Source organism: Anomaloglossus baeobatrachus, chromosome 5, assembly GCF_048569485.1.
Source record: "Anomaloglossus baeobatrachus isolate aAnoBae1 chromosome 5, aAnoBae1.hap1, whole genome shotgun sequence".
Lineage (NCBI taxonomy): Eukaryota > Metazoa > Chordata > Amphibia > Anura > Aromobatidae > Anomaloglossus > Anomaloglossus baeobatrachus.
The window spans coordinates 23779380-23794930 of NC_134357.1; the positions used below are offsets into that span (position 1 = coordinate 23779380).

Genomic DNA, 15551 nt, shown 5'->3' on the forward strand with positions numbered 1-15551 from the left:
CATCGCTGTGGCCGGCGAACCACCTCCTTTCTAAGGGGGCGGTTCGTTTGGCGTCACAGCGACGTCACTAAGCGGCCGCCCAATAGAAGCGGAGGGGCAGAGATGAGCGGGACAAACATCCCGCCCACCTCCTTCCTTCCTCATTGCGGTCGGCCGGAGGTACGAGGTTGTTCCTTATTCCTGCGGTGTCACACATAGCGATGTGTGCTGCCGCAGCAACGACGAACAACCTACGTCCTGCAATAGCAACGATATTTGGGAATGGAACGACGCGTCAACGATCAACGATAAGGTAATTTTGATTGTTAACGGTCATTCGTGCGTGTCACACGCAACGACGTCGCTAACGAGGCCGGATGTGCGTCACGAATTCCGTGACCCCCAACGTCATCTCGTTAGCGATGTTGTTGCGTGTAAAGCGGCCTTTATCCACATAAACAAAACCAGGAACATCTCTAGGACCCCACTATACAACCAGGTTCCTGACCCCAGCATGATACTATATATACTAGCCTTGTATACATACCTTCTTTTGCCCTTAACCTGCCCCTACTGTATGGTACCATTTTAAGGGGAGTGTTTTTGTGTTTGTGTGTCGCCCTGGGCAAGCCAGGGGACACAGGTCACAACACCACCACACCCCACACTCCAGGTAGGCACATCTGCTAACCAGAAATCCTTGTTGCCTTCCTCCAGGAGTCTGTTGATGCACACCAGGGGGTGGGCCAGGCGGTTGGCTCCGCCCACCAAGGAGCTCACAACTCTGGAGGCAGGAAGTTACCAGGCAGATAGCCCCGGGCAGGGGAAGAGTGCAGTCTAGCTGAGGGGCTAGAGTAAACAACCAAGAAGTGAAAGTGGAGGAAAGAAAAGGAGTAAGGGTACCTTCACACTTAGCGATGCAGCAGCGATCCGACCAGCGATCTGACCTGGTCAGGATCGCTGCTGCATCGCTACATGGTCGCTGGTGAGCTGTCAAACAGGCAGATCTCACCAGCGACCAGTGACCAGCCCCCAGCCAGCAGCGACGTGCAAGCGACGTTGCGCTTGCACGGAGCCGCCGTCTGGAAGCTGCGGAGACTGGTAACTAAGGTAAACATCGGGTATGGTTACCCGATGTTTACATTAGTTACCAGTGTGAGCAGGGAGCAGGGAGCCGCGCACACTAAGCGCTGGCTCCTTGCTCTCCTAGCTACAGTACACATCGGGTTAATTAACCCGATGTGTACAGCAGCTACATGTGCAGAGAGCCGGAGCCGGCAGCACAGGCAGCGTGAGAGCTGCGGAGGCTGGTAACTAAGGTAAATATCGGGTAACCACCTTGGTTACCCGATGTTTATCTTGGATACAGCTTACCTCAGCTGTCAGACGCCGGCTCCTGCTCCCTGCTCGCTTCATTTGTCGCTCTCTTGCTGTCACACACAGCGATCTGTGTGTCACAGCAGGAGAGCGGCTTTGAAGAAAACGAACCAGGGCTGTGTGTAACGAGCAGCGATCTCGCAGCAGGGGCCAGATCGCTGCTCAGTGTCACACACAGCGAGATCGCTAATGAGGTCACTGCTGCGTCACAAAAAGCGTGACTCAGCAGCGATCTCGGCAGCGAGCTCGCTGTGTGTGAAGCACCCCTAAAGGAGGAAAGCAAGAAGAGGTGACAGAGCAAAGAGTGAGCAAGCCTGAGAGCCCAGCTTTGTGTAGGGCTAGAACAGCAAGGTCAGCGACGGCGGTGACTGTCCGGAGGGGGACCGTTTGGAAGTTCCTGGAAGGACCCCGTTGGCTGTGTGCCCGGTGGTCTGGAGCAGTGTTCCGAAAGACAGTCAGCACCAGGGCAGGGGCCTCTCGGACCCCGGCAAGGCTAGGAGTCGCCCAATTTGCCGAATCCGTCAGTGAAGGGGACGTAGATTCCCCCAACAACCAAGTCCCGATAGAAGGCAACAGTCCAACCTGTACAACAGAGGCACCGCCACCGCCAGGGCACCAGTCTCTGAGGGCCAGCGCCTGCGGGCAAAGTGTAGTGCTCCTCCGGCCCAGCTTGAAGCCGGGGAGCGGGTTACCGGTGGGGACCCATCGCAACCATCCGTACATACAGGTGCAAGGAAGAGGGACATCACCGTCACCTACCGGGGAAGCAAAGCAGCCGTCTGTGGGACCGTCCTACCAGCCGTTTGGTTTACCGTACAAACTGTGTCCAAGTCTCAGGCTGAGTGAGTACCATAGTGCCGCAAGGCACAGCGCTGCCCCCGCGTCCCTGCGCCCACCAGGCCCTGCACCTCACAAGCCATCACCGGGCCCCGGGATCACCAACCCCTACCCACGGAGGGGCAACACAACACCTGGCTGCTCCCCATCACCATCCCCGGGATCCCCGCATTGAGCAGCGGTGGTGCTACACATCACCACAACCGTGGGTGGCGTCACGGACATTATCCCAACACCCCAAACAACCCCCCTTTCACTCACGGGCGAGGAGTGCCGCTCGAGAAACCCCGGGATCCGGCCCACCGCTCGAGCCACCACTGAGCAGCTGCTGGACCCGAGCAGAAGGGGTGAGCGCGGTGTGCTGACACCCTCCTCCCCGCCCGCGACAACTTGGCGTCACGAACAGGATCTTACCGCTCTGCCATCAGGTAGAGGTGCGCCTTGTTACCGCCGGAGGTATCCGGCAGAAAAATTTCAGAAGCCGCCATCTTTGGCGCGAAAAGTTCCCGCTCGAGCGTCTTCTCGAGCAGTAGAGGCGCGAAGGCCAAAACCCCGCCCCGAGAGAGGAGGGGCCGGAAAGAGCTAAGGGGGACGAAATGGCGGCTGGCCGCATGTAGCCGCGGCTACAGAAGCAGGGACGCCAGGACTCTGCGGCCATTTACTGGTTCCTGGAAGAAGCCGCTGCTAAAGATGCTGAGTCCGACCAACAACACCGTGGTCCCCGCGCCTTGCATCGCGGCGCGGGTGGAAGTCCGGACCGTCCAGCTAAGCAGCCGTCTGCAGGTCCACATGCAGCTCCTCCTGGAGGAGTGGGAGGCCGACATGGTGGAAGTGGTGGCTGCTATGTGGAGATGCGAGGTGGAGGAAGATTTGGAGGAACGGGTAAGAGACCCACGTCCCTGTATTCCCGAGGGATCGGCCGCTGCGGCTGAGGGGCCCGGCTTACACCCGTTCACCCTGCTGCCTCTCCCGCTACCCGCGTTAGCTGCTGCTGCCCCGCCACTAGGCCCGCTACCACCACCACCGGTAGCGGTACCCTGCCAATCCGCCCCGGCGGACCGACCTGCAGCAGAAGCTCATGACCACCCTGAACCGCTTCTATGGAAGAAGCCAAAGGCTGAGCCCGTCAGCAAAGATGCACCGGAGGCACGGCGGGGATGCAGCTGCCAGGAGGCAGAGGAGGCCATGTCACAGCGGGGTCCCTCATTACTGAAGGTGCCGGTCGTAGCCGACACGGAGGGACTCTGGCTGGGTCCGTCCCCCGCACACGCTGAACCGGAGCAAACAGAAAGTACTCCCGGCTGGGAGCGGCGGCAACAGCAGCTGCGCAGGGAGATCGATGCCCGAGAGGGGTGTAGAGCGGATGTGCATGCCCGCATGAATATGGAAGAAGATCGCCTGCAGCGAGCTACCATTGGGGTCCAGAGCGGTGCACCGTGTGAAGGTGGCACTAGAGCCCCACGAGTGAGAATGGACTGCTGAGCCGCAAAAGGCAGCGGAGTGCCGCTGCACAGTCCCCGTTGGGACCACCTTGCTTGTTGAAAAAGTTTGAAAGTTTGCCAAAGTTGAAAGATGATGAAAAAATGATTATCCGAGTTTTCACCTGATTTGTTGTTGATTTGCAACCGGCTGGAGCCGGCACCGTTGTCCCCGTGGGGACCGTTTAAAGTTTAAAAATGCATGGGAACTATCCATGGACAAGCCCGTGAACTCTGCAGGGCAACCACAAACGTTAGTGGCTTGTAAATATGTTGGGTACCGTTACCGTTTCCGCATGCCGCCTCCGGAGAGGCAGGTTGGAGGGAGGGCCCTCAGCAGAGCAGGCTGGGGCCCAGCCACCAAAGAAACCGGTGGCTACCCTCTGGAGGGAAGGACAGATCCCGCTCGGGTACCGTGTGCTGGACTGTGGGTCAAGGGGTGCTGCCTGGGTTTTAGGGGCAGCATCAGGGCCAGGTTACTTGGGTGGGAGAGAGCGGAAACCGTAACCGTATACCGTTGAAACGTTAAAAATAAATGTGCCTCCCGTCTTGGGAAGAAGTTATTAAAAATGTCATTATTGTTTTGTTTAACCCTGTTATCCCCTTTTTACAGAAAAATAAAACCGGTGTAGGACGGCAGCCCGCGGACGGTCTGCGTTTTGCTAAGGGGGAATGTGTCGCCCTGGGCAAGCCAGGGGACACAGGTCACAACACCACCACACCCCACACTCCAGGTAGGCACATCTGCTAACCAGAAATCCTTGTTGCCTTCCTCCAGGAGTCTGTTGATGCACACCAGGGGGTGGGCCAGGCGGTTGGCTCCGCCCACCAAGGAGCTCACAACTCTGGAGGCAGGAAGTTACCAGGCAGATAGCCCCGGGCAGGGGAAGAGTGCAGTCTAGCTGAGGGGCTAGAGTAAACAACCAAGAAGTGAAAGTGGAGGAAAGAAAAGGAGTAAAGGAGGAAAGCAAGAAGAGGTGACAGAGCAAAGAGTGAGCAAGCCTGAGAGCCCAGCTTTGTGTAGGGCTAGAACAGCAAGGTCAGCGACGGCGGTGACTGTCCGGAGGGGGACCGTTTGGAAGTTCCTGGAAGGACCCCGTTGGCTGTGTGCCCGGTGGTCTGGAGCAGTGTTCCGAAAGACAGTCAGCACCAGGGCAGGGGCCTCTCGGACCCCGGCAAGGCTAGGAGTCGCCCAATTTGCCGAATCCGTCAGTGAAGGGGACGTAGATTCCCCCAACAACCAAGTCCCGATAGAAGGCAACAGTCCAACCTGTACAACAGAGGCACCGCCACCGCCACCGCCAGGGCACCAGTCTCTGAGGGCCAGCGCCTGCGGGCAAAGTGTAGTGCTCCTCCGGCCCAGCTTGAAGCCGGGGAGCGGGTTACCGGTGGGGACCCATCGCAACCATCCGTACATACAGGTGCAAGGAAGAGGGACATCACCGTCACCTACCGGGGAAGCAAAGCAGCCGTCTGTGGGACCGTCCGACCAGCCGTTTGGTTTACCGTACAAACTGTGTCCAAGTCTCAGGCTGAGTGAGTACCATAGTGCCGCAAGGCACAGCGCTGCCCCCGCGTCCCTGCGCCCACCAGGCCCTGCACCTCACAAGCCATCACCGGGCCCCGGGATCACCAACCCCTACCCACGGAGGGGCAACACAACACCTGGCTGCTCCCCATCACCATCCCCGGGATCCCCGCATTGAGCAGCGGTGGTGCTACACATCACCACAACCGTGGGTGGCGTCACGGACATTATCCCAACACCCCAAACAACCCCCCTTTCACTCACGGGCGAGGAGTGCCGCTCGAGAAACCCCGGGATCCGGCCCACCGCTCGAGCCACCACTGAGCAGCTGCCGGACCCGAGCAGAAGGGGTGAGCGCGGTGTGCTGACACCCTCCTCCCCGCCCGCGACATTTGTTTATCTAACGACAGTTTTAATGCATATTGAATAAATTGATATTTCAGGATTTTTTTTTGTTAATTCCAATCTTCGAATTCCTGGACTATTCTTATGCACTTAGCTACAATTATGGTAATACTTTTGGGGTTGATGTCAGCTGTGAATTGACAGCTGGCATCAAGCCCTGGTGTTAGTAATGGAGAAGCATCTATCAGACACCCCCATTACTAACCCAGGAAGTTAAAAGAAAATAACACACAAAAATAGTTTATTTGAAAAAAAAAAAAAGCCCAAAAAACTCCCCAACTCTTTTCCAGGTTCACCAATGTATTAAAAAAAGGGCTATGCAGGTCCGATGTAGTTCAGGGATTCACAGTGATGAGGGAATTCACAGCGATGAGCGGTAATATTTCTGACATCACCGCTCAGTGTCCCGGGTGCCACAAAGCACAGCGTGAGCCGGGGGTGGCTGCTGATCAAAGTCTATGGAGCCTAAAGCGGGCTTTACACGCTGCGACATCGCTAGCGATGTCGCGAGTGATAGCACCCACCCACGTCGATGGCGCGTCACGGGGTGATCGCTGTCGTAGCGAACAATATCGCTACGGCAGCGTCACACACAATTACGTGTTCACTGACGTCGCTCTGGACGCCGAACAATCTCTCTTTTAAGGGGGAAGTTCGTGCGGCATCACAGCGGCATCACTAAGCGGCCGCCCAATAGAGGCGGAGGGGCAGCGATGAGCGGCCGGAACATCCCGCCCACCTCCTTCCTCATTGCCGGCGGCTGCAGGTACGATGTGTGCTGCCACAGGAACGACAAACAACCTGCGTTCCAAACGAGGAACGATTTTTTAAAAATGGACGACGTGTACACGATGAACGATTTGACACCTTTTTTCGATCGTTACTGATCGCAAAAAGGTAAGACAAAGAATATACCAATACGGGATCACCACAAGGTTAAGGTTCATATAAAGAATTCACTTTATTATACAAAAAAAACAAAAAAACACACATGCCCTCAGCAGAGGTATAGTACACACAGAAGATAATAAAAACACTTAAAAAAGCCTATGGCATATGAAAACCTGTCCCGTTGGGAAACAATGCATACAATAAATGCCAAGTATATCAATACAATATTAGACAATCAGAACAATCTCCCCTCATGCACCATACAGATGTTAAATTACATTGCTGTTTTACTGTCCAGAAGACATAAGTACGAGGCACTGTGTTAGCACCAAATAAACAGGGTTACGGTCTAAGATCACAGACCATTAATTGGCTGCATGACTCTATTTGTAAAGGAAAGACATGTAAACAGAATGGCCAATAGAGTAGTCCTGCACCAAACCTAACACAATATATATACCCCTGAGGAAGCCACCCTTAGAGGCGGCGATACGCGTGGGGTTATCCCTTGGGAAACTCTCTCCTCATGCTACCCTGACTTTGCATGGTGCTTTTCCATCTTGCTGGTATTATACTGTTAGTGAGTATAGACTGAGGGTATATATATTGTGTTAGGTTTGGTGCAGGACTACTCTATTGGCCATTCTGTTTACATGTCTTTCCTTTACAAATAGAGTCATGCAGCCAATTAATGGTCTTAAAGACCTGAATGTTTTTTTGCTAAATAAAATGGTGAACCAGGGAAAGTGTGATGGAGTGTTTTTTTCAGATAAACTATTTTTCTGTGGGGTTTTTTTTCTTTTTACTTACTCAGTTACTAATGGGGATGTCAGATAGATGCCTCTCCTTTACTAACCTAACCACTGGGCTTGATGCCAGCTGACACTACACAGCTGACATTAACCACATACACCATTAGACTGATTGCCACCACACCAGGGCAATCGGGAATAGGCATCTCATGTGATGTGATGTGCTAATTCTGGGGCGGCTGCGGGCTGCTATTTTTAGGCTGGGAAGGACCCAATAACCATGGACCTTCCCAGACTGATAATATCAGCCCCCAGCTGTCTGCTTTACCTTGGCTGGTTATCAAAAATAGGGGGACCTAACGTTGATTTTTTTTTAACTTATGTATTTATTTTTTAGGTTTAATACAGCTAAACTCCCTTTAGTGCCACATGAAAGGCACTAAAGGGTGCAAGTTTATAATATGTAGGGGGGTGGAAAATTATAAATCTGCAGGATATCTATCTAATATATTTCTATCATTTATCTATCTATATCTTTATTTTTTTTTGTCTGTATACGTGTGTTTGTGTGTATTGGGACGTGGGCGTTTATAGTTTTTCTTATGGGATGATGAAGGTTATAATTATGTCGGATTTTATACCACTATAATCTGTAATAATAAACTTGTTTTTTTTGCTTTGGACAATTTCCTTTTTATTCTGTTGTCTACGATTCAACCAACTTTATTGAAATGAAAAAAAACCCACATGAACAGCAAACGCACACAAAAACACAAGGAAAACACGTAAGTAAACCATGGAAAGGAATTGGTGCATAAATTCTGCAGCGTCAAAAACTCAACAAACACTGATCGTGGGAACGGAGTGCACACGACATTTTATTTTTCCACATGGAAGAAGAGGCAATATATCAATTCTTGAAGAGTTTCTGCTGTAATTTATTCACTGGCTCAATTGAAGCAGAATAAAAAGGCACTTTGCTGTTTTCACTTAACTGAAAAAAGAAAAGAAAAAAAATGCCCCAAACAAACAAAAAACACACCAAAAACACGCATATTATAAAGTGGTTACAGTTTGCTCTTATTTAATATCTGTTTCTGTTGCACCCCTGAATATTTTTCTTTCCTTTTTTTTTTTTTTTAATTGTCATACAGTACCATGCATACAGCCTTTTTATTTAATCCTAATTTTTCCAGATTTTTCCAAGGGGGCAGAGTTCACAAGGTAATTATGTAGACCAGCCTAAAGACAAACCCCGAGGATCCATAATTTTAAACTTTTGACTTTCAGGCTCTATATCTCACCATCCACTTCAGCTTTGAACATTAGACAACCTTCATTTTATAGACAATCATCTTGGCTATCTTATACATAAATGTGACTTGTATCTATTTAGCATATGATTAGTTATGCAGAATCTTGTCATGTCACTGCATTGTTACTGTTTTGCTCCTGATGGTGGAATAATCTTTTTCTTCATGTATACTACAAATTACAACCTGTTCTCACATTCCCTAATAGCTCAGTGTGTAATTAGGTTGAGTCACAAGTGAAAGGTCACAAGTTCGGATCGAGGATCCGCCATGAAGAAGATTTCCCAAGAAAAGAGACAGCATCATCCAGATCATCGATAGCGGTCTCTCTTGGCCAAGAACATTGGCAAACTGCATCATGTGAGGCCATGACAGCTGGAAAAATAAGAAATGAAGTCCGTCCATTCAAAAGCCAAGAGGTGACGTCCAGGCAAAATATTGGAGGCAACAAATCGCTCATCACAAGGTCTATCAGTTCTGGGGACACCTGGCAGTGGAGGCGGCTCGTCTGCTCCATAATAGTGAGATCACAGACATCCATGGAAGTGTGGCGCCCTGGACTAGCCAGGTAGCCACAGACAAAACACACACACACACCCACCCCCGGACAGTTACATTAGTCAGACACAAAACCCTTGTTGCCTCCCTCCAGGGTCTGATGTCCACACCAAATGGGGCGGAGCCAGGCGGTTGGCCCCGCCCACCGAGGAGTTCACAGGCCTGGAGGCGGGAAAAGCAGTCAGTTGAAGTTAGAGTTTGGAGAGTACAGTCTAGGAGGTGAAAGTGAGAGGTCACGTACGGCGAGTGTCTGGGTTGGAGCCCAGGCACAGAGAGCAAGGTTGGCAGACGGTGGTGGCCGTCTACAGGAGTTGGTGGAACTCTGCAGAGCCATAAGGACCGGGGCTGGGCGGTGGCCCACCGGTACCGGACCGGGGAACGGAGTGAAGCTAAGCACACAAGCAGGGCCATCGGACCCCGACCAGGCTTGGAGCCGCCGTCAATAGTCAAATCCGAATGTGACAGGAACCCCCGGGGTTCCCTAACAACCAAGTCCCGATTGAAGGCAATCACTCACACCGTGAGGATATACAGCCACCGCCACCGGCTAGAAATCCAAGGGCCAGCGCCTGCGGGCAAAACGGGCTCCTCCGGTATCTATACACCGAGGAGCGGACTACCGTTGGGAAGCCATTGGAGTCCACTCAGTACACAAAGGTGCAGGGAGAGACAGCCACCATCACCTGTCCGGAGAGAGACACTGCAGCCAGCTGCGGGACCCGTCCATCCAGCCGTTTGGTTTACCGGAGACTTTGTGCATCTTTTGCTGAGTGAGTACACCCGTGCCATCCGGCACCGCGCCGCACTGTCCCTGCAACCCTGGACCTCACCGACCCTGCCTCCCTGTCACACCACCGGGCCCCGGGACCATCAACCCCTACCCACGGAGGGGGAAAACATCCCAGCTACTCCCTACCATCGCTCCCGGGATCCCCGTCACCAGCAGCGGTGGTGCCCATCTTCACCACAACCCGTGGGTGGCATCACGGACTAAATCCCCAAACAAACCACCCCCTTTTCACTCACGGGCGAGGAGCGCCACTCGCGGCAGAAGCACCGAGCGACGCGCGTTACACAAGTCTGGAATGGTGGCCCGAAAAAAGGAGAAGACTCAACTTCATTATCATCATAAGAAGCAACGGCTCAAGTTTTCAAAAAAGTACGAAAAGTAGAAAGATTGGAAACGGGGGATTTGGAGCATTGAGATGAAAGTCAATAGACATCTCTGATGGGGCAAATGGGTCTGGAAGAAGCAAGGGAAAAAGGGGCTACCGGATGAAGAGATTGAAGGAACTGTCAAGTTTGGGGGAGGAAGCCTGATAATATGGGGGGTTTTACACTCAAAGGATACTTCACCAGGATGGATGGTGGTCTCAATGCTGAGCTATATGTGAGGATCCTGCAAGATGAGTTACTTCATACACTTAAGTACTATGGGTATGAAGAGGACAACATAGTGTTCCAGCAGGACAACGACCCGAAGCATACGACGAGATTGGAGAAGAAATGGTGCAATGACAATGAAGTAGAGGAGCTGGATTATCCCCCCAGGTCCCCAGACCTCAACCCAATCAAACACTTGTGGGTAGAGATGAGGAAAAATCTGTATACATTCCCAAGTGACCCGACCAATATAGACCAACACTGAGGACGTGTAGAAGAGACCTGGGTTCAGATTTTAGTTGACTCATGCTTCAATCTGATCAAGAACCTAGAAGGATTCAGGCAGAGCTGAAAGCCAAAGGTAGATTTACAAAATACTAACAAAATACAAATTTACATTTTTAGGAGCAAAACAGTAACAATGCAGAGACATGACAAGAATCTGCATAACTAATCACTTGTCACTATATATATATATATATATATATATATATATATATATATATATATATATATATATATACACAGTTAGGTCCAGGAATATTTGGACAGTGACACAATTTTCGCGAGTTGGGCTCTGCATGCCACCACATTGGATTTGAAATGAAACCTCTACAACAGAGTTCAAGTGCAGATTGTAACGTTTAATTTGAAGGTTTGAACAAAAATATCTGATAGAAATTGTAGGAATTGTACACATTTCTTTACAAACACTCCACATTTTAGGAGGTCAAAAGTAATTGGACAAATAAACCAAACCCAAACAAAATATTTTTATTTTCAATATTTTGTTGCGAATCCTTTGGAGGCAATCACTGCCTTAAGTCTGGAACCCATGGACATCACCAAACGCTGGGTTTCCTCCTTCTTAATGCTTTGCCAGGCCTTTACAGCCGCAGCCTTCAGGTCTTGCTTGTTTGTGGGTCTTTCAGTCTTAAGTCTGGATTTGAGCAAGTGAAATGCATGCTCAATTGGGTTAAGATCTGGTGATTGACTTGGCCATTGCAGAATGTTCCACTTTTTTGCACTCATGAACTCCTGGGTAGCTTTGGCTGTATGCTTGGGGTCATTGTCCATCTGTACTATGAAGCGCCGTCCGATCAACTTTGCGGCATTTGGCTGAATCTGGGCTGAAAGTATATCCCGGTACACTTCAGAATTCATCCAGCTACTCTTGTCTGCTGTTATGTCATCAATAAACACAAGTGACCCAGTGCCATTGAAAGCCATGCATGCCCATGCCATCACGTTGCCTCCACCATGTTTTACAGAGGATGTGGTGTGCCTTGGATCATGTGCTGTTCCCTTTCTTCTCCAAACTTTTTTCTTCCCATCATTCTGGTACAGGTTGATCTTTGTCTCATCTGTCCATAGAATACTTTTCCAGAACTGAGCTGGCTTTATGAGGTGTTTTTCAGCAAATGTAACTCTGGCCTGTCTATTTTTGGAATTGATGAATGGTTTGCATCTAGATGTGAACCCTTTGTATTTACTTTCATGGAGTCTTCTCTTTACTGTTGACTTAGAGACAGATACACCTACTTCACTGAGAGTGTTCTGGACTTCAGTTGATGTTGTGAACGGGTTCTTCTTCACCAAAGAAAGTATGCGGCGATCATCCACCACTGTTGTCATCCGTGGACGCCCAGGCCTTTTTGAGTTCCCAAGCTCACCAGTCAATTCCTTTTTTCTCAGAATGTACCCGACTGTTGATTTTGCTACTCCAAGCATGTCTGCTATCTCTCTGATGGATTTTTTTTTTTTTTCAGCCTCAGGATGTTCTGCTTCACCTCAATTGAGAGTTCCTTAGACCGCATGTTGTCTGGTCACAGCAACAGCTTCCAAATGCAAAACCACACACCTGTAATCAACCCCAGACCTTTTAACTACTTCATTGATTACAGGTTAACGAGGGAGACGCCTTCAGAGTTAATTGCAGCCCTTAGAGTCCCTTGTCCAATTACTTTTGGTCCCTTGAAAAAGAGAAGGCTATGCATTACAGAGCTATGATTCCTAAACCCTTTCTCCGATTTGGATGTGAAAACTCTCATATTGCAGCTGGGAGTGTGCACTTTCAGCCCATATTATATATATAATTGTATTTCTGAACATGTTTTTGTAAACAGCTAAAATAACAAAACTTGTGTCACTGTCCAAATATTTCTGGCCCTGACTGTACATATATATATATATATATATACACTGAAGATCAAAATTAGAGAGCAACACACAATCTCCTAAATGTTGTGGTCATTGTGTCCTCCTATGTAATTATATCCAAACATGCGGAAACTCGTAGTATTTTAAGCTTATTTCATACATTGAATTTATTGTAAAGCACATAATAACAATGTACATAAGATAAATGAAAGAGAAACTGATCAAAATTACAGAACACTTTCAGATCCCTGCAAGTTATCGGTGTTAATCTGGCACCTGGTGCTAATTTCCTTAATTATCTGACAAACCCTATGTAACTGGCGCCTAACTTTCCAGTTTGCACTGACTTTGTCAAAATGGTGTGCATTCCAAAGTGACTGAAACCCTCCAGCAGCAGGTTGTCCAGATGAAGGCCAAAGGGGTGACCATATCAGGCATAGCAAGAGAAGTTGGTCGTTCCAAGTCTGTGATTTTATGAATTTTGCATCTTTAGAACATCACAAACTCTTTCAAGTCCCCCAAGAAGGCTGGTCACCCTTGAAAGACAAATGCAAGAGAGGACAGGATAATGCAGAGAATCGTTCCCACATTGCAGCTGGAATTGCTCACCAGTTCAGCACTGAACAGGGTAAGGATCTGTCTCATCATATAGTGTCACAATATTTAAGAGCATTTGGACTGAAAGCGCACTCTGCAGTGACCAAACCTCTCATTAGCGGAAAGAATCACAAGGCTAGACTCACCTTTGGTGAGGAGCATGTTGTATGGACAGAGGAGAAATGTCCACAGTTCATTTTAGTGATGAAAGCAAGTTTAATTTATTTGGGTCTGATGGGAAACATTATGTTCATCGACAAACTGGGGAAAGACTGAACCTAAGTTAAGAAGTCAGTGAAAGGTGGTGGAGGAAGGGTCCTGGTTTGGGGAATGTTTTCTGCAGCTGGAGTTGGACCTCTCCTACAGCTACATGGCAGAGTGAATGCAAGTGTGGATCAGAACCTTCTCCACAACACGTGGTTCATTACTTGTGTTCACCTCTCAATCAGCAGCAATTTTCATGCAGGACAATACCCCCTGTCACACAGCAAAACAAGAAAACAGATCCTGGAAACAATGAAATGGCCACAGCCCACAGTCCTGATCTAAACCCAATAGAAAACCTCTGGAAAATCCTTGGTGACAAAGTTATGACCAAGAAACCCACAACAAGGAACTGTGGAAGAGACTGAGAGAAGAGTGGACCAAAATCCCCCCAGAGCAGTGTGGGAGGCTAGTGATGTCCTGTGGCCGTAGAAGTGCTGAAGTCATTCACAGCGACGGCCGGTGCACGTCCTACTGATTGTGACTGTTGTTACCTGCAGAACATTTACTGATCATCTCTCTCTGTGCTACAGTCATTGCTGGTCTCTAATTATCAGCAACATGTTTTGGGCAAAATACAGTGGTACCTTGCTTAACGAGAACAATCCGTTCTGGGACTGTTTGTTAATCAAGGTACTCATTCAGCAAAGCAAGATTTCCCATAGGAAATCATTGCAATGCTGACGATCCGTTCCACAATGTGTTCAATGTCCCATCCTGGTCCCCTATTCTATCATTCCACACATGCACAAACACACACACACATATTATATGCTCACCTTACCTTCCGTTCCATCGCCGCTCTGCTGGGACTTGCTGTTCTCTGGTACGGGGCCGGGCTGAGTAACGCGTTACCATAACGACGAGGCAGGAAGTTCCCGGTCAGCGCTCTGCCTTTCATTAGCGGTGACAGGAAGTTCCTCCCTCGTCGCTATGGAGGCAGAGACACAGCGTGGACTGGAGCGCAGCGGCGCACTACAGCACCCAGGAGGCCGGCGATGGAACGAAAGGTAAACATATTATGTTATATTATATGCTCACCTTACCTTCCGTTCCATTGCAATCCTCCTGGGTCTTGTAGTTCGCCGCAAGGACGTCGCGATGTACCCGGGAACTACAAGAACCATGAGGCCGGAGGTGGAACAGAAGGTAAGGTGAGCATAATACTGTATGTGTGTGCGTGCGTGTGTGTGTGTCTGTTTGTGTGAACTGCAAGTGCGGGTCAGAGTGTGGTGGATGGACGAAACCGAAAGTGTGTGCGGTGAGGATTTCGCTCGTCCAGCAAAGCTTTCTCGTAAAGCGGGTTATAAATTTACAGAAAGCTTTGCTTGTTAAGCGAAATTCTCGTTAAGAGGGTTACTCGTTAAGCGAGGTACCTCTGTAAAGGTTTTATGGTGATAAACTTTGGATCTTTTGTAAAACCCTGTTCTAGTGGCATGGTGCACCCCTTACCCTGCTCTAGTGGCATGGTGCACCCCTTACCCTGCTCTAGTGGCATGGTGCACCCCTTACCCTGCTCTAGTGGCATGGTGCACCCCTTACCCTGCTCTAGTGGCATGGTGCGCTCCTTACCCTGCTCTAGTGGCATGGTGCGCCCCTTACCCTGCTCTAGTGGCATGGTGCACCCCTTACCCTACTCTAGTGGCATGGTGCACCCTTACCCTGCTCTAGTGGCATGGTGCACCCCTTACCCTGATCTAGTGGCATGGTGCACCCTTACCCTGCTCTAGTGGCATGGTGCACCCCTTACCCTGCTCTAGTGGCATGGTACACCCCTTACCCTGCTCTAGTGGCATGGTGCAGCCCTTACACTGCTCTAGTGGCATGGTGCACCCCTTACCCTGCTCTAGTGGCATGGTGCACCCCTTACCCTGCTCTAGTGGCATGGTACACCCCTTACCCTGCTCTAGTGGCATAGTGCAGCCCTTACACTGCTCTAGTGGCATGGTGCACCCTTACCCTGCTCTAGTGGCATGGTGCACCCTTACCCTGCTCTAGTGGCATGGTGCACCCTTACCCTGCTCTAGTG

The 15551-nt window shown here is 50.0% G+C and overlaps 1 protein-coding gene across 4 annotated transcripts in view; it reads right to left on the bottom strand.

Annotated features, from left to right (window-relative positions):
* The window catches only part of ATN1 (atrophin 1), a 67305-nt gene that overhangs the window by 23932 nt on the left and 27822 nt on the right, over positions 1 to 15551 (bottom strand). The gene's annotated exons all lie outside the window — the stretch shown is intronic.